General features: G+C 45.0%; 1 long non-coding RNA gene across 1 annotated transcript; it reads left to right on the top strand.

Annotated features, from left to right (window-relative positions):
* Positions 1–148: 148 nt before the first annotated feature.
* On the top strand, positions 149–25,553 carry LOC148136815 (uncharacterized). The gene is made up of 4 exons (XR_015754484.1): positions 149–230; positions 3,360–3,468; positions 8,720–8,826; positions 25,376–25,553. It is a non-coding gene; the product is annotated as an uncharacterized LOC148136815 (long non-coding RNA).
* Positions 25,554–27,372: the final 1,819 nt, after the last annotated feature.

Here is a 27,372-nt window from a genome sequence, read left to right as displayed (position 1 = left end):
GGGGGGGAGGCGTCCAAATTAAAGAGAGGCATTTACACATCAAGCACATACCAAGAAAAAAGTATGCCTTTATATTCTTCCTGTACTGACTGTGAGTTTTGTTTTGTGAATTCATTTCATAGGATATTAAATCAGAATAATTGAGGCTGGGATCTCAAAAGCAAGTCTTTGCAGTCAATGGAGTCATCAGGATCTGAATATCATTGGCATTTAACTGTGGAAGGAGAAAGGTTTGTCTGTTCTGTTTGTGAGAAGATATCTCCAATATTTTTGTTAAGCAGAAAGATGTACAAATTCGTGGTTGGATCACCCTTTGGGTGTGTGCTCTGTTCTGGGCCCTGCAGCTGAGTAAGGAGATATTGCCCTGAGAGGGAGCACAGATTTATCCAAATTACACCTCGTCTCTTTGAAAGAACTCACAAATTTAGATCCACTCACCTACTTCATGATGTTAACATGTAAACTTCATATTTTCAATTCCTGCAAACTTCTTATTAAAAATCCATTTGGACTCAAATTCCAATACCTTTTCAGGTGGAATGTTCCAGATTCTGACAACTGTCTGTTCATCCAGAAACTGCTGAGGTCCATGCTGACTCTGGGGTTACAAAGGGCTGAATTGAAAGATGAGGTGCTGTTCCTGAGCTCCCATTGAGATGCATTGGAACAGTACAGGAGGCCGAGGACAGTGTAGGTGTGAGCAGACAATGAAAATGACAGGGCTGCACTGAGAGTGCTGCTTGGCTCAATGAGTGTGTTTTGGAGTTGGGTGTAAACAGACTGATGTGAGACAGGGAGAAGGTGAAGCTGAAACTCAGTTTCAATCTAGGTCATTCAGAAATTCATTTGGTCCCAATGGGAACAGCCAGTTTTGAGAGATACCTGCAGAGTATTTGTTAACAGTTTTTAAAGTATTTTTCCTGAGGGCAGTTGAGAGTTAACCGCATTGCTGTGGGTCTGGAGTCACATGTTGGCCAGATCAGGTGAGGATGACCGTTTCCTTCCCTACAGGATATTAGTGAACCAGATGGGTTTCTAACAATCGACAATAGTTTCATGGTCATCATTCGCCTTTTCATTCTAGATTGTATTGAATTCCGATGCCACCATCAGTATGTTGGGATTCTAAGCCTCACCCTTGGAATATTGCACATGTTACTCATCTGTCAGGAATACCATTAAGCCATTGCCTCCCATTTTAGCAATGTTTAAAAGAAAGTGTACACGTAGAATGATGGAAATGTGAGATAAAATACTGCAACGTCCATGTGTCAGCCTCTCCAAAAGGTCAATCAACAGAAATTTGTTTGGGGGCGAAATATTTCACTTTTTTGTGGGGGGGGGGGGGGGGTGGATTGGGGGTTATTAAACAAAAATGAATCCAAATAAAAATCTTCTGCTACGGACACGTAATTTCTGAAGCCGGAGGGTGATTACAGAGACAGGGAGGGTTGTGGGGCCAGAGGGGGATTGTTGTCCAAATATCACTGTGGTGTACATGGACTGCAGCATTTCAGGGAGCGGTTAACCACCACTTTCTCCAAGACAAGTAAAGGTGGCCAATAAATACTGGTCTGGGCAGCAAAGGCAACCCCCAGTGAGTAAAACCAAGCAGTGACCTCTTTGAGCTGACTTGCTGTGAAGTTAAAAACTTCTCTGGAAATGGAGTGGGCAGAGAAGAGAAACAGAGACATTTCACAGCTGCCCTCCGAGAGACCTCGCCCTTGGAAGTACTCCGAGCCGGGGATCAGCTCAGTGAGTTTCAGTCTCTTCAAATATCAATCTTAGTCGGTTTTATTTTATTCATTCTGTAGTGAGTAAGGTGAGGATTTCTTTTTAATGTCTTAGGGTCTCTTGATCAAATGTTTAAGATATGAAACGTAAGCATTAAATTATTCTCGAGCAGTATTTTTCGAGCAGTAAGACTGTGTCTTTGTTTTGGTCTGTAGATTGTTAAGGCGGAGAGATGGCTTGTTGTAGAGTGGCGTGCTTTTCCTGTCGGATGTGGGAGATTAGGGAGAGTTTCAATGATCCTGATGATTATGACTGCAGCAAGTGTGATTGCACATCCTATTGGAACGCATGGATTGGTGGAGGAGTGATTAAAGGCAGTGAGGAATTGACAGGAGCCGGAGGGTGTGATAGGTGGCAGTCTCAGGAATGCAGGATACTGCAGATACAGTCAGGTAGATGGGTTCCCGCCAGGAAAGCTGGGGGGGGGGGGGGTGGTAGGTCGGTACTGCAGAAGTCTCCTGTGGCTATCCCCATCTCAGGCAAGTGTATTGTTTTAGAAAATGTAGGTGGTAATAGACTTTCAGGGGAATGTAGCACTGACAGCCAAGTTACTGGTACTGAGACTGGCTTCTAACATAATGTGAGGTATATCCAGTTCCACATGATCGATGGTGATAGGGGACTCTCCAGTCAGGGGCACAGTCTGCCATTTCTGCAGCTGACAGTGAGAGATCAGAATGAGGTGGTGCCTCCCTGGTGCCAGTGTCAAGGATGTCTCACAGAGGGAGCAGAATATTCTCAAAAGGGAAAATAACCAGTGCGAGGACATTGTACATTGGTACCAATGGCATAGGAAGGGGAAAGCATGGGGCCCTGACGAGCAGGGAGATTTGCTAGTGCCACTCGGGAGGCATTAAACCAGTGAGGGAGTCGGGGTAATCCTAAAGAGATAATGAGAAAAGAGGTGAGTCTGAGGCTGGTACTTTTCACCAGTCAGACTGTCAAGGCATGCCAGAGCAAGCCACAGAATGAGGTGCGACGGACCAGTTGCACTGCATTTATTTCAGTGCAAGAGACCTGACAGGTCAGGCAGGTGGGCTCAGGGTATGGTTTTGAACATGGCACTGGGATATTACAGCAATTACAGAGGCATCACTCTGGGATGGATAGGACTAGCAGCTTAATGTTCCAGGGTATAGATGCTATAGCAAGTATAGAAATGGGGCAACAGAGCAGGGAGAGAGGTGTTTTTGATTAGGACAACATTATGCTTGGGCTTCGGGAGGATATTCCTGGGAGTACATCCAGGCAAGTTACTTGGGTGGTACTGAGAAATAAGAAAGGGATGACCATCTTACTGGGATTGTATTATAGACTCTCTCCCAATAGTCAGTGGGGAATTGAGACACAATTTTACCAGGAGACCTCAGTTATCTGTAAGAATAATATAGATGCAATGATAAGTGGTTTTAACTTTACCAACATGGCCTCGGAGTGCAGTAGTGTTCAGGGCTTGGATGGAAAGGTATGTGTTCAGTGTGTACAAAAACATTTCAGATTCAGTTTGTAGGATGTACCTACTAGAGAAGGAACAAAACCTGACCAGTTTCTTTATTCATTCACAGGATGAGGCTGTCACTGGCTCGGCCAGCATTTATTGCTGCGTTTACCCAGAGGGCAGTTAAGAGTCAACCACGTTGCTATAGGTCTGGAGTCCCATGCAGACCAGGCCAGGTAAGGATGGCATTTTCCTTCCCTAAAGGTCATTAGTGAACCACATTGGTTTTTCCAACAATTGACAGTGGAATCCTTGTTGTCACTAGATTATTTTTTCCAGATATTTATTGAATTCACGTTCCAAAATCTGCCGTGATGGGATTCAAACCCGGGTCCCCAGAACCTTATCTGGGTCTCTGGATTAACTGTCTCGCGATAATTTCACTCCGTCATCACTGCCTCTTCGGAAATGAGGCAGGGTGAGTGACTGAGGTATCAGTGGGGCAGCGCATCAGCACCAAAGAACCAGAGTATTGTGGCTCAGTGGTTAGCACTGCTTCCTCAGCACCTGGGTTTGATTCCAGCCTCGGGCAACTGTCTTTGTTGGAGTTGGCACATTCTCCCCAGTGCTGAAAATGTGTTGCTGGAAAAGCGCAGCAGGTCAGGCAGCATCCAAGGAACAGGAGAATCGACGTTTCTGGCATAAGCCCTTCTTCCCATAGTGTCTAGATGCAGTATATGAGGTTTTGGGATGTGCAGGCAAATCTCTGCCTGATGTGAAAAGATCCTTTTGGGAACTTGGACAGAGGTCAGAGGGAGGTGTGGCCGCATGTTTTACATCTCCCATGGCGGCAAGGGAGGGTCAAGGGTGTGGAGCGTGGGTTGGTGGGAGGGTGTTGACCGAACAAGGAAGGCGCAGCGGGAATGGTCTCTGCGGAACGCAGATAAAGGTGGGGAGGGAAATATGTCTCTGGTGGTGGGTTCTGACTTTAGGTAGCAGAAATGACAGAGGTTAATGTGCTGTATCTGGAGATTAGTGGGGTGGAAGTTGAAGACTGCAGGGTTATATTCTTTATTGAGGCTGGAGGGGGGGTGGGGTAAAGGCGGAGGTGCGGGAAGTTGGGGGTATGTGTTGATCAAGTGAGAGGAAATTTACGGTCCGTGAAGTAGGCCTTTCTGGGATGTCCTGGAATAGAATCCAAAGAGATTAAACAAATATATCACAGACAAAAGATTAACTGGACCAGAGAATAGGACCCCTTAAAGGTCAACAAGGCTGTCTATGGAACCACAGGGAGTGCGAAAGATATGCAAATATTGCACGTCATTTTTAGAATGGAGAAGTATATGGAAGCTCGAGAGTTTGGAGAAATAAACAGTGATAACTTGAAAAGTGTCCATGTTACAGAGGAGGTGGTACTGGATGTCTTAAATCGCATCAAGGTGGATAAAGCCCTGGAAAATGATCAGGTGTATTCTGGAACTTTCTGGAAATCTAGTGAAGTGATTGTTGGGCCTCTCCTGAGGTAAAAGTGAGGTCTGCAGATGCTGGAGATCAGAGCTGAAAATGTGTTGCTGGAAAAGCGCAGCAGGTCAGGCAGCATCAGGGGAACTGGAGAATCGACGTTTCGGGCATAAGCCATTCCTGAAGAAGGGCTTATGCCCGAAACGTTGATTCTCCTGTTCCCTGGATGCTGCCTGACCTGCTGCGCGTTTCCAGCAACACATTTTCAGCTCTCCTGAGGTATTTGTATCGTTGATAGCGACAGGTGAGGTGCCATTATTTTAAAAAGGTGGTAAGGAGAGGCCATGGAACAAGAGAACAGTGAGCCTGAAGTCAGTGGCAGGCAAGTTGTTGGAAGGGATTCTGAGGGACAGGATATCCATCTATTTGGAAAGGTAAGGAATGACAGGGAGAGTCAATGTGGCTTTGTACATGCACAATTGTGTCTCACTAACTTGACTGAATGTTTTGAAGTGACAAAGAAAATTGATGAAGCCAGGCGGTGAATGTTGTTTATATGGACATTCAACAAGGTTCCACAAAGCAGACTGGTTCGCAGGGTTAGATAACATGGAATGCAGGGAGAGCAAGCCATTACAAAACTGCCTTGAAGGTAGGAGACAGAGGATGATGATGGAGGGTTGTTTTGCGGACTGGAGGCCTGTGAGGAGCAATGTGCTGCAAGGATGGATATTGAGCCCTAAAATAAATGACTTGGGTGTGACTATATGAGGTATAGTCAGTAGGTTTACAGAAGATACCAAAATTGGAGGTGTAGTGGACAGTGAAGAAGGTTAGTTCAGAATACAACAGAATCTTGATCGGATAGGCCACTGGGGCGAGGATTGGCAGACGGAGTTCAATTTAGATAAATGCGAGCTGTTGTATTTTGGAAAGGCAAATCAGGGCAGGATTTATACACTTAATGGTAAAGTCCTGGGGAACATTGCTGAACAAAGAGACCTTGGAGTGCAGGTTTATAGTTCCTTGAAAGGAGAGTCACAGGTAGGCGGGGTAGTGAATGTAGCATTTGGTACCCCCCCCCCCCCCCGTTATTGAATGCAGCTGTTGTGACGTCATATTGTGGCAAGACAGGGCATTGATTAAAGCCCTTCTGGAATTCTGTTTTCAATCTCCCCGTTCTTGGAATAATGTTGAGACACTTGAAAGGGTTCAGAAAATATTTGCAAGGATTTTGCCAGGTTTGGACGGTTTGAGCTATTGGAAAAGGCTGAATAGACTGGGACTATTTTCCCTGGAGAGTTGGAGGCTGAGAGGTGATCTTATAAAATCATGAAGGGCATGGATAAGGTGCGCAGTCAGGGACTTTCTCCCAAGTTCGGTGGGTCCAGAACTAGAGGGTACAGGCTTAAGGTGAGAGGGAAAAGATTTAAAAGGGATCTAAGGGGCATCTTATTCATGTTGAGGGCATTGCAAGTAGGGAATGAACTGCCAGAGGAAGGGGTGGAGGCTAGTACAATTGCAGCATTTAAAAGGCATTTGATTGTGTATATGAAGAGGAAGGTTTTAGAGGGATAAGGGTTAACCGCTGGCAAATGGGACTCCATTAACACTCTCCGTTTTTGGTCAATGCATTGAATACAGAAACTGGGACGTCATACTGTGGCTGGACAGGATGTTGATTAAGCCACATCTGGAATTCTGTTTTCAGTTTGAATTTCCCTGTTCTGGGAAGGATGTTGTGAAACTTGAAAAGGTTTGGACGAGATTTACAAAAACGTTGCCAGGATTGGAGGATTTGGGCTACAGGGGGAGGCTGAATAGGCTGGGGCTATTTTCTCTGGAGAGTCAAAGACTGAGAGGTGACTTCATGGAGATTTATAAAATCACGAGGGGCGTGGATAAGGTGAGCAGCTGGAGTCCTATTTCTTCAGGTTAGGTGGGTCCAAAACTAGAGCACATGGGTTGAAGTTGAGAGGGCAAAGATTTAAAAGGGATCTAAGTGGCAACGTTTTCAAGCTGAGTGTGGTGTGTGTATGGGAGGACCTACCAGATGAAGTAGTGGAGGCTGATAAAATCACAACATTTAAAAGGCTTCCAATTGGGTACATGAATAAGAAGGGTTTCGATGGATACAGGCCAATAGATGGTAAATGGGAATCCATTAGTTTAGGATTCCTTGTTGGCACGGACGACTTGGACCGAAGGTCTGTTTCTTTGATCTTAATAAATTAAGATGCATTCCTCTATTGTGTGGAGAGCTAGCTGAAGCACAGATAATTATCCTTGGAGCTGAGAAGATGAAGCAGTGATTTCGATCTGGTGCAGATTTGGTTCCAAGGTCTTGAATTTGCAGAGAGAGAGAGGGATTGTTAACACTTTCACAATCTTTAGTAACTACATTCAAGTAATTGGCAAATAATACAAGGTGAAAATGTGATCACTATTTTACTCAGAACGTTCTGAGCATCTGGAACAGTCTGAACAACACAGATTCAGCAGGTATTCTGAAACAGACTTAGAATTTTACTTTTTAAGGAAAGATTTGGGGGGCTGTGGGCACATGGGAGGGGACTTGGGACAGACTTGCAGCATCTCCAGAGGGAGAGAGTACAGCCCCAATGGGCTGAATAGCCCCCCTCCCCTGTGCTCTGTGATACTGTCCCATTCACTGTGAATGATGAAGCTCATCCCAGGGCAGAGAGAGGGATTAGCCCTCCACACTCATCACAATGGGGCCCGGCTGATTGACGGCAGCTCCAGACCAATGGGAGGAGAGTCTGTGTGGTCCTGCAGCCAATGGGATTGAATGAGGGGTGTGGCCAGCAAGACAACACCTGTCCATGAGCTGTGCGGGTGCAGTGTCACTGTTTGGGGTTGGGAAAGACAGCAGAGACTGGGACAGAGGCTGTTGGACCTGAATTACAAACTCCCGGTAAATTAAAACCAAAAGAACTGCGGATGGTGTAAATCGGAAACAACAACCAGGAGGTTCTGGAAATGCTCAGCAAGTCTGGCAGCATCTTTGAAGAGAAATCAGAGTTAAAGTTTAAGATCCGATGTCCCTTCCACAGAACAGATGTTACTGAGAATAAAAGTAAGTTTATGTTCAGAAGATAGTGTGGGAGAAGGATAAAAGGAGTAAAGGATAGGTGGGGATAGAGTGAGAGGAACAGTTGGATAAAGGATAACCATCTGGCTGGGGGAGGGTGACTAGCTGTTGATGGAGACAGTTAGTGGCTAACCATAGGTAATGTGTAATGGCAGGCTGTGAGAACAAGGCCTGGTGTGTGGGGTAGGGGGCTACGACATGAGGTTGTTAACCTATGGTTAGCCACTGTCTCCATTGTAAGCTGTTGCCCACCTATATCACTCCACGATTGAAGCTGCCAAAGACACAAACCTTTGGAATATCCTCCCGAACCCCCTCTGTCCGCCTTAAGGATGTATCTAAAAATCGTTCTCTTTAATCAACGTTTCCATCATTCGTGATGCATTTTAGGAGATTTGTCAATGTGAAAGGCTCCATACAATGCAGGTAGTTGTTGTTATTGTCTGACATCAAGAGAAATAGGGATGAGCCCTCTCTCTCTCATACCTAATGAACAGCAGCAAAAGCAGGAAGCACTGAGCATGCTCCAGCCCACAATGGGCCTCGAATTATTGATGTCAGCGCACGACCAATAAGAGTGGGGGAGCGGGGGCTAGAGGTGCTAGTTGGTCCTTCAACCAATCGGAGTGAATGAGGGGCGGGACAATACTCAACCACATGATAAACTTCACTGACAGCACACTATTGTTGTGACCAAGGCATTGGAAATGTGTGAAGGTGAAGGGCAGGGGAAAGGAAGGACATAGACCAGGAAGAGTAGGAAATTTTCATGGTATGGGATAAGAGGTTTTATAGAACTTAGTGCACATTGTAAAACACAAATTTCAAAATCCAAATTCTGCACCATTTTCCCTCCCTATAATGCATTTTGCACTCCCTGAAATATCAACTGTGTGTTTTTCCCTCCACAGATACCATTGATCAGTGCCAAAGCCCCATTGCCTGTGGAGAAGGTGATGTTTGAATTCCTTGTACAGCTGCAATTCGTGTGGTGAAGGTGCTCCCACAATGTGGTTGGGTAAGAGCTGTTATAGATTATTCACTCAGCGACAGTGAAGAGTTGACAATGTATGTGCAAATCAACAACAGTTTTTTTAACATGTTTATAATTCCACAGAAATACTATTGAGAACTTCTGACATAAGGCCACAGATGGGGATATTAGGTCAGGTGATCAAAAGAATTGCCAAATAAGCAGGTTTTCAGGAATACCTTAAAGGAGGAAAGCAGGTCTGAGGGGGTAGGGTGGGAATTCCAGACTGTGTTGCCTTGGCAACAGTAGAAACAGCTGGACAGTTGAAGCAATGAATAAACACATCGTTGGGAGTCTGAAAGAAAATGATTTGTCGGGGTCTCACAGGTTGTGTGGTGCAGGGAGACAGGGGAGTTCACAGCCAGGAATTACATCAACGGTGAGAATTTTAAATTGTTGCTTGTTAATAGGAGCCTTTTGATGGATCAACAAGTTTTGGTACAAGAGAGCACTTGGGCAGGAGGGTTTTAGATACTCTTGAGATTACATTTAAGTTGAATGTGGGAGGCTGCCCAGGAGTGTTTGGATAATGAAGTCTGGAGATAACACAGGGATGGACGAGTATTTCGGTCAATGAGCTGAGACTAGGGTGGAGTTGGGTGATGTCACTAATGTAGAAATAGTGCTTTTGGAGTTGGGCTGCTCCTCCTCCTCATCACTCCCCCTCACCAAATCACATATTGTTCCTTGTTCTACCTGTCTGTTTTTTTCTGGTTATATCTTTCTCTCCCATTCTGCTACAAACTAATATTTGACCCCACCGTTGTTGGAAAACCTGCTCCATCCCGACTCTCCCTTTCCTTTCTGAATTCCTTATATTTGGTGTCCCTCAAGGATCTCGCCTTGGTCCGTCCTGTTTCTCACCTACACACTGCCAAGAGGTGACATCGTCCAAAAGCACCGTGTTAGGTTTCACATGTACACTGACAATGCCCAGCTCTCCCTCCCCATCATCCCTCTCCATTACTCAGTTATCAAACTGCTCATCACAATGCCACTACGCGATTGGCTGCAATTCCCTACAACGGAACGTTGCAATGATTAAACCCATTGCCTTCAGTTGCTATTACAAATTACTTTCCCTTACTGCTGAGCCCCTCCCTCTCCCTGGGAACTGTCTGAGGCAGAACCGCACTCTTCATAATATTGCTCTCATATCTGACCCCAAGGTGACCTTCTGATCAGACACCTACACAGTCACAAACACCAGGAATTCCAATCTCTTAAAATGTTGCTGATCTCCACCTCATTCCAGCTCCATTGCTAATGAAACCCCTCACATGGGAAACATCACACGGCGGCACACAGTGGTTAGCGCTGCTGCCTCACAGCGCCAGAGACCCGGGTTCAATTCCCGCCTCAGGCGACTGACTGTGTGGAGTTTGCACGTTCTCCCCGTGTCTGCGTGAGTTTCCTCCGGGTGCTCTGGTTTCCTCCCACAGTGCAAAGATGTGCAAGTCAGGTGAGTTGGCCATGCTCAAATTGCCCGTAGTGTTAGGTAAGGGGTAAATGTAGGGGTATGGGTGGGTTGCGCTTCGGCAGGGCAGTGTGGACTTGTTGGGCCGAAGGGCCTGTTTCCACACTGTAAGTAATCTAATCTAATCTAATCCACTCAGTATTTACCCTGTCAAACTCCTCAAGTATCCTGCATGTTACAATGAGATCCCCTCTCATTCCTCCCAAATCCAGTGAGTAGAGTCCCAACGTCTTCAGTCTTTTCTTAAAAAATAATCCCTGCAAACCAGGGATCATCCCAGTCAATTTTCTGTGAAATGCCTCTGATGAAATGATGTGTTTCCTGAAATAAAGGGACCAAAACTTCTGTCATTTCTTCAGATGTGGTCTGACTCGCACTTTATAAAGTTCCTCTCAGGTATATACTCCAAACAACTTCCTTTAAACTTGCACAGATGTTGTTGGAAATGCTCAGCAGGTCATGCAGCATCTGTGAATGAAAATCAGTTAAAGTTTCTGGTCTGGTCACCCTTCTTCAGATACGTTAACTCTAATTTATTTTCGCACCTGCTGTTAGACCTGCTAAGCTTTTTCCAGAAACTTCTGTTTCTCTTCCTGGTTTCCAGCATCTTCAGTTGTTTCGGTTTTCACATCCTTTAAACTTGCCATCTCTCCTCTAGAATTTGTCATTTCCACATTGGAAAAAAGATTCACATTTGTTTGGTCTCCCCTACCCTGGGAAAAAAGAAACCATGACTAGTCACCCTATCATTGCTCCTCATAATTTTATAAAGTTCGATAAAGCCACCTAAAGTGTCCAGTGCTGCAGGGAAATAGCCTCAGCCTCTTCAGCCTCTTCCTATGGTTCAAATGTTCCAATACTGGCACCACAAGGTAAAACTTCGCTGAACTCTTGCAAGTTTCCCAACATTTTTCCTGTAACAGGGAGACTGGAATTGAAAGCAGTCTGGGGATTCCAAAAGTGGCCGAGCAATAAACTGTACAACTGAAACATGATCTCCCAACTCCTATCCTCAATGCACTGCCCAATAACAGCTAGCATACAGCACACCACCTACTCCGACCTGTCTACCTTCAACCACACTTTCAAGGAACAATCAACCTACACTGCGTGGTCTGTTTGTTTGTCAATACTTCCCAAGAACTTGCCATTAAGAGGTTGAGTCCTATTCTGATAACATCTTTCTGAAATCATGGAGACCACAATTGAATGCAGTATCCTAAAACTGGCCTCACCAATGCCCTACTCAGCCACATCGTGACCTCCTAACCCCTATCTCAGTGACAGAATCCCCACAGTGTGGAAGCAGGCCTTTCTGCCCATGAGATCATACCAACCATCGCAACAGTATTCCACCCTAACTCTGTAACCTACCATTACCCAAAGCTAATCCATCTAAAGTGCATGTCTTTGGAATTGTGGGAGGAAATTAAGAGCACCCAGAGGAAGCCCACGCAGACACACGGGGAGAATGTGCAAATACCACACAGACAGTGGAATCAAACCAGAGTCCATTTATTGACCAGCACATTCCATTAAAGGTCAGTGTCCCAAATGCCACATTCAGCACCTGATCTCCCTGAAACTCCACTTTCCAGGAACTATGCAGTTGTTCTGAGCCCTTCAGAGGAAATTAAGGTGAGGAGGAGAAAACACGAACAGGGTTGAGTTGTAGATCTATAAAATAACTCTCCATCTTCCCCCTCTCTGTTCCCCCCGTCTCCCCCCACTCTGTATGGTTCCCCCCCTCTGTCGGTCAGTCCTTTGTCGCCCCCCCACCTCGTCGGTCGCCCCTCCCCCGTTGGTCTGTCCCACAATCTGTCGGTCTTTCCCCCCATCTTTTGCCCCCTCGGTCTGTCCCACCTCTGTCAGTCGCCCCCCTGTCGGTCGCACACCCGTCTTCTTCCCCCCCTCCATCGGTTGCCCCCCCCCCTCAGTCTGTTCCCCCTCTTTGTCGGTCGCCCCCCAAACCTCGGTCGCCCCCTCTGATCGCCCTGTCTGTTCCCCTCCTCTCTAATCCCACTTTCTGTCCCCATCCATTTCTGTGCCTCCCCTCTCTATCCGCCCCTCTGTCCCCACCCATTTCTGTCCCAACCCTCTCGATCCATCCACCCTCTCTGACCCTCCGCCTACCCCCTCTCTGCCTACCCTCCCTTCCCAGTCCCCTAGTTCTGTACTCCCCCCTCCGCAGGGAAAATATCTTGTCTATTTACCCTATCCATGCCCGGCCTGATTTTAAAAATCTCTTTCAGGTCACCGTTCAGCCTCTGAAGCTCCAGGGAAAACAGCCTATCCAACCCTGGCAACATCCTCTACTTCTTTTCTGACCCCTTTCAAGTTTGAGAACATCCATCTGATAGGAAGGAGACCAGAATTGCATGGAATATTACAAAAGTTGCCAAATCAATGTCCTGTACAGCCCCAATATGACCTCCCAGCCGCTACACTCAATGCTCTGACCAAAAGAGGCAAGCAGACCAATTGCCGCCTTCACTATCCTATCTACTTGCTACTCTACTGTCAAGGAACTATGAACCTGCACTCCAAGGACTCTTTGTTTAGCAGCACTCCCCTGGAACTTACTATAAACTGTATAAATACTGCTAAAGTTTGCTTTTCCAAAATGCAGCAGCTTGCATTTTTCTGAACTGAACTCCTCAGCCCATTCACCCTTCTGATCCAGATCCCCTTGTACTCTGAGGTAATCTTTTTCCCTGTCTGCTACACCTCCCATTTTGGTGTCATCTGCAAACTTACTAACAATACCTCTTATGTTCACATCCAAATCATGGATATAAGTGATGAAAAGTAGTGGATCCAGCACCGATCCTTGTGACACTCCATTGGTCACAAGCCTCCAGCCTGAAAAGCCCTCTCTGCCTTCTACCTTCGAGCCAGTTCTGTACTCCATGCGATCTAACCTTGCTGACCAGTCTCCCATGAGGAACCTTGTCAAACACGTTACTGAAGTCATGTAGATCATGTCCATGCTCTGATCTCAGCAATCCTCTTTGTTACTTCTTCAAAAAAACTGAGTCAAATTCATGAGACATGATTTCCCATGCAGAAAGCTGTTTAGATTAAATTACTTAGTGTGGAAACAGGCCCTTCGGCCCAACAAGTCCACACCGACCCACCGAAGCGCAACCCACCCATTCCCCTACATTTACCCCTTTAACCTAACACTATGGGCAATTTAGCATGGCCAATTCACCTGACCCGCACATCTTTGGACTGTGGGAGGAAACCGGAGCACCCGGAGGAAACCCACGCAGACACGGGGAGAATGTGCAAACTCCACACAGTCAGTCGCCTGAGTCAGGAATTGAACCCGGGTCTCTGGCGCTGTGAGGCAGCAGTGCTAACCACTGTGCCACCGTGTCTCCCAGCTGTCCCTGCCTGAGCCTCCAAACAGAACCTTCCTGTAGTTTCTCTCCTGTCAGACTCTCCCATTGCTCAGTTTGTCCAGGATCCCCTCTTGCTGCTGCACTGCTCCTGTCGCTCACTGACATGTCCATCCCCCAGTGTCCTCCAACTTCATTCATTGTTTACAATCTCATTACCCCAGTTCTCCAGCCCCACCCCTTCCCGTCTATAGAGACGGCTCAGTGGTTAGCACTGCTGCCTCACAGCACCAGGTACCCGGTTTCGATTCCAGCCAAACCCAGAGTTTGTGCATTCTCCCCGTGTCTGAGCGGGTTTCCTCCGGGTGCTCCGGTTTCCTCCCCCAATCCAAAGATGGGCAGGACAGGTGAATTGGCCATTCTAAATTGCCCATAGTATTAGTTACATTAGTCAGGAGTAAATATCGGGTCGGGGAATGGGTCTGTGTAAGTTACTGTTTGGAGGGTCATTATGGACTTGTTTGGCCGAAGGGCCAGTTTCCATACTGGAGGGATTTTGATATATTGGGCAGCAGCTGCTGTCAATCACCCAGGCTCCTGTTTGATTGGGAGCACGTGCTGTAGGAGAGGAGACCAGTGTTTGGGTGCAGTGCTGGCCAATTGTGGGAGTATGCACAGTGCCTGGGAAGGAGGTTGTGGTGTGAGGGATTAATCTGTCATGGGCATCTTCCTCTCTCTGGGAGCAGGACCCAGGGGTGTGGCCCGTTTCCTGGCCCCCTGACATGTGATCAGAGTATCAGTGGTGCAGCATTTTGCAAAAAGTTATCAGAACTCTTTTGTGAAGATTCAGGGTTTTTATGGAAAGCGACAAGGACGGGCCTGCAATTAGAGTTCTAATTTGGTTCATTTTAGTAAGACGAGATTTGGCCAGAGTGTGCAGGAAGCAGTGTATGCAGGAAGAGCTAGGAAAGTGAATTCAAAGAGAGGAGAAAGAGTGTGAGAACTGGGCGTGGAGGAAAGGAGTGAGGAGATTGGTTTGGATTTCAGTTCACAGAAGAAATAAATTGTTTGACTGAGAGTTAAAACTTTGGGGAACAAGAAACTACAATTTAATACTATAATTGTCTTATAAAGATCCATCCTGTATTAACGTGGTGAGTTGTTTTCTCAGTTGTCGAGTACTGAAAGGGTGGATTTGTGGATGAGAAATTCAAATTGAACTTCATGTTCAGATCTGATAGTTACTTGATCCGTGCCGATCTGAATATCATTGGCTTTTTCATGTGGAAGGAAAGCTGTGTATTCTGTCCGTGGGCGAATATTTCAAATGTCAGTGTGACTGGAAACATTACTAAGGTACAGCCAAGTCCATGTTAGTGTGGAGAGAGGTTTCATTTGTTTTTGAAAGTCTGAAAAATCATGGCACGTTTCCCAGGAACAAGTAAGCCACAGCTTTGCTTTGTAGAAGGACAAGTCTTTAATTAACCATGCAACCAGAAAGACACAAGGATACCTGCACCATGGGAAACACTATGAAAACGGGATTGTTAGAAAAGAGTTCATTCTCTATCATGGATTGCAATCCATTGACGTTGTCACGTCGGTTCCAGCACCATGGGGAAATACTGGAAATATGAAGAATGCAGTGTAGGTTTCAGTTATTAAACTGTAAAAAGTGCAGAACAAGGATGTTGCCAGGGCTCAGGGGTCTGAGAAATAGGAAGAGGTTGGACAAGTGAGGATCTTTTTGTTTAGAGCAGAGGAAACTGAGGGGGTACTTTTCTAGAAGTGTATAAGACCATGAGAGGCATGGGTAAGGTGAGTGCATTCAGTCTTTTTCCCAGGGAATCAAGGACTGGATGGCGTCAGTTGAAGGTTAGAGGGGAACTAATAAAAGGGAAACTGAGGGGCAACTGTTTTACACAGAGGGTGGTATGTATATGGCATGAGCTGCCAGTGGAAGTGGTTGAGGTGGGTACACTCACAATAGGTAAAAGACATTTGGATAATTACATGGGTAGCAAAGGGTCAGAAGCAAATGGGCCAAGTGAAGGGAAATGGGGTTAGCGTGGATGGACATTCTGGTCAGTATGGGCCAGTTTGGGCCAAAGGGCCTGTCTCTGCTGCAGGATGCTATAACTCTAAGTGCATCTGCTATTTCTCCCACTAACTCTGTTGGTATCCTGGGATGTGTTCCATCAGGGCAATGAGACTTGTCTACCTTTAACTCCATTAGCTTGCCCAGCTCTAACTCTTTCACGATAATGGTTATTTCTAGGTCCTCACCTTCCTCAGTCTCCTTATCAATTACTGGCATGTACTTCGTATCCTCCACTGTGAAGACTGACTGTTGTGTACTCATATTCCTGAACCCTGCTGGATAGGAATAACTGGGCACAGAACTCTGAGAGGTCTTCTTTGAGTCTTTATTGATGAGACATGGCAGTTACCTGGATAGTGTACATGCAGAACACCTCCAGGCAGCATCAGGTAACTCCCCGCCTGTCCGATGTGCCGCTCCCATTCTTATACCTTTGTGGTTTTGAATGGACGCTGTCTCTCAGTATTATCTCCATGGCAACGGCAGTTAAAAATTCGAGTTCAGCCCAACACTTTGTGGTTAAAACGCACACCCCTCCCCCACGCCCCTGTGGCTCCCTCAAGTATCTGACAGACGCTTCAGTTTCAGTGGGGTATCTATCAGGATTCTGATGTGGAGGAGCCGGTGGTGGGGTGGACAAACTTCTAAATCACACAACACCAGGTTATAGTCCAACAGGTTTATTTGGGAATGCAAGCGTTTGGAGTGTGCTGTGATTTGTAACTTGGTCAGGATTATCTCTATGGTAACAGTTAAGTGCTTCAACAATTACAGAGGCCATATGTTCCCCACACAATAGGTTCCCCTCCAGCAGTGTAAACTGCTATTCCGGCCCTGGGGCTAGCTACTCATCACTTTTCTCCCCCAATCCCATCTAGCTTTCTGTTGATCTTGAAAGTTTTTCTAATCTCCTAGTTTCTCCTTGGTCTTTGCCAATTTGTATGCCTTCTATTTCAATTTGATAGACTCCCTTATTTCCTTAGCCACTCATGGCAGATTACTCCTTTTCCTACAGTCCTTCCTTTTCACTGCTATGTACTTTTGCTGAGCACTTCGAAAAATTGCTTTGGTATTTCCCCCACTGTCCGTCAACTTTCCCACGGTAAAGTCTTTGTTTCCAGTTTACATTAGCCAACTCCTGCCTCATCCTATTGTAGTCTCCTTTGTTTAAGCACAGGATCTTGGGATTGGATCTAATCTTCCAGCTTTCCATCTGTGTTCTAAATTCAACCAGATTTGTCAGAAGTCTTTTATCAGATTACAAGGTGAGGCGATGTTTCCTGGGTGTTTTGCGTTTCATTGTCAAAGACCTTGGCTTTGTAGTAAAGTATAGGATAGATATTCACAACAGAGTATTCTGGACGGTGTGAATGTACTGCACAGTCTAAAACCATAAATCACTGTCTCCCCTCAGTTTAAAATTGCAAAATCATTATCTCCTATATGCTTCCTCACTACCTAAGTTTGGAAAGCTAATCCACCTGACTATCCTGAATTTTTCAAAATCTCCTTTGATGAAGTTGGTGATTTTTGGATTCAGCTTTCCAGTTATTACCGTAAGAAGATAAGCACTGAGCACAGGAGAAGCAATGCAGCCCTTCGAACCAGCTCCATCATTTAATACCATGATGATTGAGCTCACCTCGGTCTCAGCTGGATTTTCCCACCTGTTCTCTCTCACCCTTCATCTCATTGCAAATTCAACATCTGCATCTCTTCATTAAATCTGCTCATTGTCCTGGCAACCACCGCATTTTGAATAGGGAATTCCCCAGATTTACAACACATTGAGACAAGTTCATTCTTCTTCATGAGAATATAATAGAGTTCCTATAGTGCAGAAACAGGGTATTCATCCAACGAGTCCACACCAACCTATGATGAGCATCCCATTCAGACCCACCCTATCCCTGTAACCCTGCATTTCCCATAGCTAATGGCCTAACCGGCACATAGACGGACACTGTGGGCAATTTAGCATAGGCAATCCACCTAACCTACACATCTTTGGACTGTGGGAGGAAGTTCGAGCACCCTAGGAAACCCACGCAGACATGCTGAGAACGTATAAACTCCACACAGTCGCCTCTGGCTGAAATAAAATCTGGGTCCCTGACGCTGTGAGGCAGCAGTGCTAGCCACTGAGCTACATCTGCTTAAAATCTGCTACCCCTTATTAACCTCCCCACCCCGCAATTGGCTGAATCTATGTTCCTTATGTCAGAAATCAGGTTGTGGAAGCCGATGTCTCAGTAAAATCCAGTAACAGCCCGTGTCTGAATGGGGATCCTATACACAACACCCTCCAGCCCTCACCTTTCATTCACTATCCAGAAACATGTCTTCAGTGGCTTCATGGGTGCTACAACTCCCACAATCCCTGAGGCAGGGACCACGCATGTGCGGGGAAGCCCAGCACTGCACATGTACATAATATGGGTGGATTTTGGAGCATGTGCTTTGGAGCAATTAGCGGGAAGCATTTGACATTGTGATTGGCTGGAGGAGAAACGTATCAGCTTCTGGTATTGACAGGTTGGTGGGGTCAAAGTGTCACCATACCCACATGGGCCCAAGTTCCATCCCCAACTTGTCATAATGCTGGGAATCAACCAATGGGAAACAAAGAAGGATCTGACCCATTCTCCCAGACTGAAGGTTCCTCTTCTGTCCAGGATCTGCCACCTCCCTTTCTGTTTCCTTTTGATTCATTCTGCTGTTACATTATTGACTTGCAGCAACTGAAGGGAAATGGAGTAAACCCAGAAAGGGTGCAGAGTCTAACCAGGGACGGGAATTGGTGGCATGGATCTGTTTACCAGTAACTCCATGAGAATGGCGGCGGGTACATTCGGGACAGCAGAGGCAGAATGGTGGGAGAGAGTAAGTGGGCTGGAGCGTTACAGCTTTGGCGGAAGAAAGGGAAAAAGATATTCCAGAGAAGCTAGAATTGCCTGCTCTGAAATTCTAACCTGTACATATTCCTTTATACAGGGTGCTCGATGGTGAAGATTTGCAGACTGAAATCTCAAAATCATGTGCAGATCGTGATTAAGTTAACCAGCATTTGAAGAACCAAAGATGGAGAATAACTTGGACAAAATCCAGCGACACTCTCCCTCCCAGCATTGTCGGTTTATCTGGGCCAAACGGACTGTGAGTGGTTCAAGACAGCAGCTCACTACCACCTTCTCAACGGTAACGAGAAATGGGGAATAAATACTGGCTGAGCCAGTCATGCCCATATCCTGGAAACGGTTTCTATCTTTAGTTGCTGAAACCCCGTTGATGTTACTGCAGGATGATGAGGGACGCTGAGTGCGTCCTCCAGAAGGCAGAACCATCACATTACCCCTGCCTACACCTACACAGTAACACCGCAACACCACTGGAACAAAAGGCAGTGAAGCCAAAGGAGGACTTAGATATAGTTCTTCGAGGTAAAGTCATGAAAGGGGATTGGAACACAATAGGAACAGGAGACTGAGCTGGATGGCCAGCTGATTCCCATTGAATGGTGGAGCAGGATTGAAAGGCCGAATGGCCTCCTGCTGCTATGTCCCAGGTATGTATATAGCCATGGAGCCCGGGTAGGAAGAAGTAGGCAGGGAAGGGATTCTGCAGGCGAATGCACGTCCACATCAGTTTTCAGTGAGGGACGGTTTGATGGATTTTATTTAACATTTGTCTTTAACACAAGGTTTGTGAATTTGATTTTAAAATATTGTAGCTATTTATTCCACAATAAATAAAACTAAAAGAAAAGAAATGAAACTATCTGAATATAACAGTTTTTAAAATTTCAAATGCCTTGTAAAACAAAATCCTGTCTATTCCCGGACACCATCACTTTCCAGTTACTCAAGCTCCAGGGAAATATTCCCTCCCTGTCTGAACCTTTGGTTAGATTTAACTGATGTTCAGTTCTCATTCTGTGAGCTGTGAAACATTCTTTATTCCCCATTTCTCTCACACAGCTGAGCAACCTTCTCACCATCAACATAATCATTACACCATTTTGGTTCACATATAATCACCAGCAGTAAACCACCCATGTAACCAATTGAATATTTATAAACAACGCCCCTTACAGGCAAAGCAAACCATTACAAATGACAAAGTGGGAAGGGACCAAATCAAAGTAGAGTTGGGGGTAAGGAGGCAGCGATGGAGATAAAGCACTGTATCCACTGCAGTGCCCACCTCTATCTAAAGGCATCGGGAGAATTGATGCACACCACATGCTCCTTCTCCAAGGACACCCTGTTGTGTCGCCTTTATCCTCAATCATGGAATAAAATCCCTACAGTGTGGAAGGAGAGCATTGATCCATCAAACCCCACCAACTAACCAAAGAGCATCCCATCTGGAGCACTCCACCCCTGTAACACTGCATTTCCCATGGCTGATCCACCGAGTCTGCACAATCCTGGACACTATGGACATTTTAGCATGACTGATCCAGCCACAAATCTTTGGACTGTGGGAAGAAACCAGAGGACCTGTAGTGGACCCACACTATCCTGGGGAGAATGTGCAAACTCCACCCAGGCTGTTGACCAAGGCTGGACTCCAACCTTGTACCTGATGCTGTGAAGCAGCAATGCTATAGAGCAATTTAAATCAAAACAGATGATCTCTGCTCCTTGTCACATTGCTGTTTGTGGAGACTTATTGCCCAGAGAGACATCCTGAGATTCGGAAAGAGACAATATAAATTCAGTCAACTCCTGCCGAGTTAATCTGATTAAAAACAACATCGATACTCCAACAGTGTTATCAGACCTCGTACCTACTCTATCATTTACGATTTTTAACCCATGGGAAGTTTGTTACCAGCTTCGATGACAGCCGTAATGCTCTGACCACTTTGACGGAGCCAGTGCAAGTCAGTTCTAATACTTAATCTGTTTAGATTGATTCTAAACAGGATGCCCCACAACAGGAAGTGCTCTGACACTCAATGCCTGCAAGCCAAGGTCATTGTCCTAAAACCACTCACGTCTGGCAATACCATTGAAGATATTTTATACAGTAACCTTTCAGTCTCAATTGCCAGTTCCAGTCCATGAAGAAGCCAGTAACATGCCAGTGAATTGAATTCTAACAGCAGCATTGCCCTGGCAGGAGAGATTGAGGAGCTTGAAGCTGTCTTCTCTGGAGTATCTAAACATGAAACACTTCAATGAACAAAAATCTTCAAGAGCTTGAGAGGAAAGGTACAGGAAGGATGTGCTCCTAGGCTGGTGTGCCTGAAATAAAATAAGCACTAACTCCGGTATCTTTACCCAGCATTCCCTTTATCTGCATCAATATTTAAGATTTATTTGCTGCTCTAATTATACTCCCAGTTTTAACTGCTGTAATGTTGATGACTATGCAAATGTATAAAATATAATTTAATCCATCCCAAAACCTCTCTGTACTTGTGTCTCACTTGTGTTCACCAAGACACTCATTCAATCTGACCTCTTTACAAACCCTGCCCTGATATTTCCTTAGAGGGCTCAGAATGAAATATTCACAGAATTGTCACTGCGCAAAAGAAGGCTGATTGCCTCATCAGCTCTCCAAAGGATAACCTCACCGAATGCTATTCTTCTCCCTTTACCCCATAAACCTTCCCATTCGTCCTCTTCCAATAACACCAGCGAGTTCACAACTAACCACAGCGATCAGATTTGTTTTGTTTGTTCATTAGATCATAGTATCACTTGCTGGGGCAGCATTTTATCATCCATTCTAACTGCCCAAGAGATCGTTCAGAGTCAACCACGTTATTCAGTGTCTAGATTCACATGTAGGCTGGACCAGGTCAGAATTAACAGTTTCTCAGACACCATGACATGAAGAGTTGATTTCTGGCCTATTATCTTATTTCTGAAATGATAATGAATAATTTTTGCAGTTGAATTAAAAGTGAAAGACCAAAATGTGTTTTATTCTGATTGAGCACGTCCTCCTATTTTCTCAGTTGTTATTGACAGTCTCATTCCCCTCGCACCAGAACCTGTTCCAGTGTTACAGAAAAGGAAGAATGGTCAGCTGCAGCTGGTCACCTGACCCAACGGTTCACTCTCCACAGCTGCTGCCAGATCTGCTGATTTTTTTCCAGCAATTTCTGTTTTTGTTCCTGATTTCCCAGCATTTACAGATGTTTCGTTTTTGAATATTGATCTTGTCTGTTGCCGAGGAGTTTATTGATGAGTTTGGAGAGTTTTGAACATTGCAACTTAGGCCACAAATCAGCCATGAAGGGCTGAATGGCTTCCTCCTGTTCCAATGAAAGTTATCCATCTGCAGCTTGTGGTAACATTTCCCCTCACTGTTCACTTCACACCCATGTCTAACGCACTGTTAGTGACTGAACAAACCTCCTGTGTTTGAACTAAACCTGCTCATGTTCAGTGGCTCCCTCTACTGCCACCCGGATTTAACTCTCATCATGGAATGCTGTCTCGTGTTACTGCGGGAATGCCCACAAGGAGTAATCCTGGAGTCTGTATCCCTTGGGATCCAAAAATCCCGTTTATTTCCTTCTTCCTATTTCATTCTGGCATTGAACTCGGTTTCAATCCATTCTCCTGTCATGCTCTTCAACATGTCCATGTGGGTGGGCTAGAGGCAGCTGGCATCTGAGATTGTGGGGGGAGGCAAATTCAATCAGGGATTTGGGAAAACAGTCAGACAATAACATATCCGTCTGATTGTTGACTCAGACAGATAGGCAAAAAGAAAGATGCACATTTAGATAACACCTTTGATGACCTGGGGCAATGAAACATGCTTCCAACCCAATGATTTCAACCTCAAATCTCTGAAAACACAGACACAAAGCTTCCTACTTGTACCAGGTTGTCTCTCAGCCGCCTCTTTTCTTAAGAAAAGAGTTTTAAGCTGTTAAGCCTTTCCTGGTGATTATAACTTCTGTGTTTCTGTCAGATTTGTGACTGAATCTTTATTTTCCTGTTGAGTGATGCTAGTAGCAGAAACAGTTCCTGACTTGTGACGGGTTTCGGTTTACACATTCATTCCCACCCTCACATACAGTGTGAAATTGATGTAAAACAGAAGGAAAGGATTGAGTGAGCACCCACAGAAACACAAAAGGCAGTATGTGTACCTGAGTTGAATGAACCTGGACTTAGGAAAACGTGACAACAATCACAACTAGTTAGAATTACAGAATCCCTTAGGCGCACAAAGAGACTATTCGGACCATCAAGTCTGCAATGACCTACTGTCCCACCCTACCTCCATAACCCCACATTTACCATGGCTAACCCAACCCACCTAACCTACACACTACAGGCCATGTTTGCACAGCCAATCCATCAAACCTGCACATCTGTGGGAGGGTCACATATTATGTCTAAGTGCTCAGGATTGTGGATGAAGGCTCACAAATACTTGACTCTGACGCAAATCCTCTTTTCTTTTCAAAATTAAATCTGGGGGAAACTGCAGCCAGAAAGATTTCCGATTATCTCATGAGGAAGAGAATTCAAAACTCGTGCCACTGACCCAGGGGGCGCAGTGAAGTCACAGAGGTCTGGGAACCATCAGAAATGTAACAAGTTGTGAGCAAGGTGGGGGTGAGACAAGGACAAAAAGGTAGTCTGTCACATGGGGGAAGGCAGGAGAGATTAAATTGCAGAAATGGTAGCCCCTCAAGGCCATGGGGAATGGAGTTAGGACTGGGAAAGAAACCAGGAAACAAGGTGAGCAGCTGTCAAAGAAATACATTGAAAAAACAGATTATAACAACATAGAGGGCAGAGTATGCAATCTGAAATTGTTGCTCTCATTGGTGAGTACAGAACGCTGTAAAGCCTGGGTCATTCCATTACAGCCAATATATGCAGGATAGGCCAAGTGGCCTCGATCTTTGCTGTAACTTTCTGATAAATTTATTCTGACATTTGGAATTCAGGTTGGATGATGTTCATAAATTCTCAAATTGGACTTGAGTTTAATATTCTGGAGAAATATTAAATATATCACAATGATCCCATTCTGCAGACTTTAGTCCGCAGCCCTGCATGTTCCAGCATCTCAGTTACATCCATGTCCTTTTATTGTAATGTGAAGCTGGTTACTGCCCCTGCCACCCCATCAATGAGTTCCTGCTCCCCACCATCTCCGAGTGAAATGAATTCTCCCCTCCCCTTCTTTCTGGGAATTAATTTCAATCTAAATCCTCCAGTTTCTGACTTCTCAGTTAATGAATAGCTCCTTCCTATCCACTCGATCTGGATTCCTCAGCATTTTATCACTTCAATTAAATCTCACCTCATCCTCCTCGGAAATCATCCCCAGCCTATCCAACCTTTCCTCAGAGCAGAAATTTTCCAATTGTAGAAATATTTTGATCAATCACCTCTGTACCCTCTCTGGTGTGATCACATTAACCCTGGAATAAGGGTATCAGAAGTGTGTGCAGTACTTTAACTGTGGTCAAACGAGTGTTCCTGACATTTCCCACGTCACCTCCGTGTTCTTGTGGTTGTCGCTCACACAAGAAGTGTCCTGGTTTTCCCACATGGAACTGGATGTGCACTCCATGGGGCTGGGATTCCATACCATGTGTTTATTTGTTAACTAATCTTAAATTAACTTCAGATTAAAACAACATTATCAGCTACCCACCAATCAACTTCTTCCATTGTACTCAAGTCACCTTACTTTTTAAAATCTCTTTAAAATTATTACTATCTAAACACAACAGGCTTTAATTTGCTGATCAAGTATTCAGATGTCTCCACTATTACAATCACTTGAAGATTATCTTTACCTTCAGCTACATTTGGTGAATTGAACACTGATTGTAAATATATGAATATCAAAAGGACTTGAGTTTTATGATAATTAATCCAGTTTGACATTCTTGTTGGTTAATATCTTGAAGAGAATTGTTCTCAGAACTCCAGCTGTGCTCTGACTTCATTCACAACTGGATTTTGTTGGACTGCAGATCTTAGATCTGTTCTGTTGTTTCCCGGATTGCTTCACTCTGTCTCTTACTTGCTGCTTATGCTGTTACGCACACAAGTAGTCTTCTTTGGTAACTTCATCAGGTTAACACCTCACTTTTAGGTATTCATGCTGCTGTGACTGACCTGCCCTCCTGAATTCTCTCAGTTGAATGAGGATTGATACTCTAGTTTGATGGTAAGAGGTAAGTTGGGGGATATGCGGGGCCGTGATTCTGTAAGTTTTGTTGGAGTACAATTCTACTGCTGTTGGTGGAAGGAAAGAGCTAAACTCCTACATTGTTGGCCCCATATACTACATGCAGTATTATGAACACTGATAGGCCAAGACATGAAATACGAGCAACACTGTACAATGATGCAGGTTCACAACTGCAGTAAGGGGAGTTTAAGATCCAACTTGACACAGGATTAGGGAAAGAAGCAGCAGATCAGATTGTCTCATTCATAGTTACAAAGAGACTCTATGAGATTATTGTACTGTTGGGGGTGAGGATGGAGGAGGTTGGGGCGATGGAGAGCCCTTCAAAAGAAACTAATCTGCCTGAGAGTTGTGAGATAGAATTGATTGCCATGCATTTAACAGAAAGCTAATTGAAACTGTTTTTATCCCCAAAAGATAACAAGACTGATGGTGCTTCCAATCATCACCAGAAACAAACCCCAGGATACATGGTTTGGAGATGGATGTCAATTGCCAATCAACATCCAACTCCTGCAATCATTGAGCAAACGTATGTGTGATTACCCAGTTCTGATGAACCAGAAAATCACTGTTCACTCTGTGCAGATGGACAGCGATGTGGGGAAGTATTGGCCGAGTGGTATTGTCGCGAGACAATTAATCTAAAACCCCAGATAGTGTTCTGAAGACCTGAGTTCAATGCCTGCTGCAGCAGATGGGAGGATTTGAAATCAATTTAAAAAAAACTTGTGAATTTAGAGTCTAATGATGACCATTAATCGATTGTCAGAAAAACCCATCTGGTTCACTAATGCCCTTTCCAGAAGGAAGCTGCCATCCTTACCTGGTCTGGCCAACATTGTGACCTCAGACCCACAGCAATGTGGTTGACTCTTACCTGCCCTCTGGGCAATTAGGGATGGGCAGTAAATGCTGCCGGGCCAGCGACACCCTCATCTTGTGAATGAATAAAGGAAAATAAAAATCTGTACCCAGTGTGAATCTGTGCATGTTCAACAATGTTGTGAACATTTCCAAAGCTAAGATCTCTGTGTGCACAACTTTATCAGCTGCCAAAACCATTGTTCATTACTTGGCATGAAAAAGAGAAAAAAATCCTTCAACTGTGGGTATCAGTAAATTGACTGGTGTCTCAGCAGGATGGCTGCCTGAGTGAATCCCTTCCACCACACACACAAAGAGCAAGTGAACAGCTCCTCAGTCTGACTGGTTTGGCCAGTTTCAAGGTGGGATGGGTAAAGAATTCCCTTCTGCCATTCCCCACATTTCCAGAGTCGATCCCTAGTCTGGCTGCACTGGTGTTTTGCCATTTCAGATAAATGCTAGCAGACTGTTACACACACCGTTCGCCCCCCCCCCAAAAAAAAGAACCCAGTATAAAGCAGTAAACATTATCTCCTGCTGTGGAGGGACAGCCTGTATTGGTCTGAGTAGGAACACTGAACAGATTTACCTAAATGACAACTTAATCGGTGACCAGAGCAAGTTAAGCAAGTCCAAATAAAATCATTATAGCACAGAAAGAGGCCCATCAAATCCAAGCTGGCTCTCTGTAGCAGAATCCCATATTCTCATTCCCCATACGTACCCCAAACTCTGCAAGTTTATTTCCCTCAGAACTGATCTAATTGTTTTTATCAATCATTGATATTCTCTACTTGCACCACCATAATAGGCAACATGTTCTGCATACTTCCAGCCAATACAGTCAACAGAAACACTTGCTCATCTTCCGCTCTCTCTAAACCTTACATCTGGTCTTAATATCAAATACAGATATTTTTGTCTGCTATATCTAGGTCTGTTATAATCTTGTACAGCTTTATCAAAAATGTATTTAATGTCTGTTTTGTTCCACAAATCCAGACGACACAAGTTTTCTGGAGAACAGCAGTAGCTTTATTATCGGACAGCCCGCAAGAGTTTCAAAGCATCTCTAAAGTAGCCGAGTGTCTACCTGTACAGACTCATCTTCACGAACCTCTGCCTTACCCACAGAGACAGTATATTTAATAGGAAGTAGACAAAGGCATATCAGTCACATGGGCGATTGCTACTACATAGGTTAAAGCTGGTAATTATGAATTTACAAAGCTTGATGAATGCCAATGTCCTGTGATAATGTGTGATGGATTACAGAAACTGATTATCGTATTGTCCATGATTATGTGTTGATGGGAAGAGATTAAGGCAGAAGGGTTCTTCTTTCAGTAAATGGGGGATTCACTTACCTATGCTCATATGGAGGGGAAGTGAGACAATCAGAGCAGGAGGCAGTTTAACAGGGTTGTGCCCAGGGCTCTCAGTCTTGTCTGGAAAGGGTAAATTGCTCTGTCTGGGGTTATGGTGGAATCCACATGTGTGGCTCCAAGAGGTTCTATTTCGAAGATACGGTCTGCCTCACCCCTACT

This window comes from Chiloscyllium plagiosum, unplaced genomic scaffold (assembly GCF_037043375.1).
Source record: "Chiloscyllium plagiosum isolate Xiang-an unplaced genomic scaffold, Cpla_swu_hap1 HiC_scaffold_45, whole genome shotgun sequence".
Taxonomy (NCBI): domain Eukaryota; kingdom Metazoa; phylum Chordata; class Chondrichthyes; order Orectolobiformes; family Hemiscylliidae; genus Chiloscyllium; species Chiloscyllium plagiosum.
The sequence above is the reverse complement of the archived record's forward strand: the minus strand, read 5'-3'. Positions and strand labels throughout refer to the sequence as shown.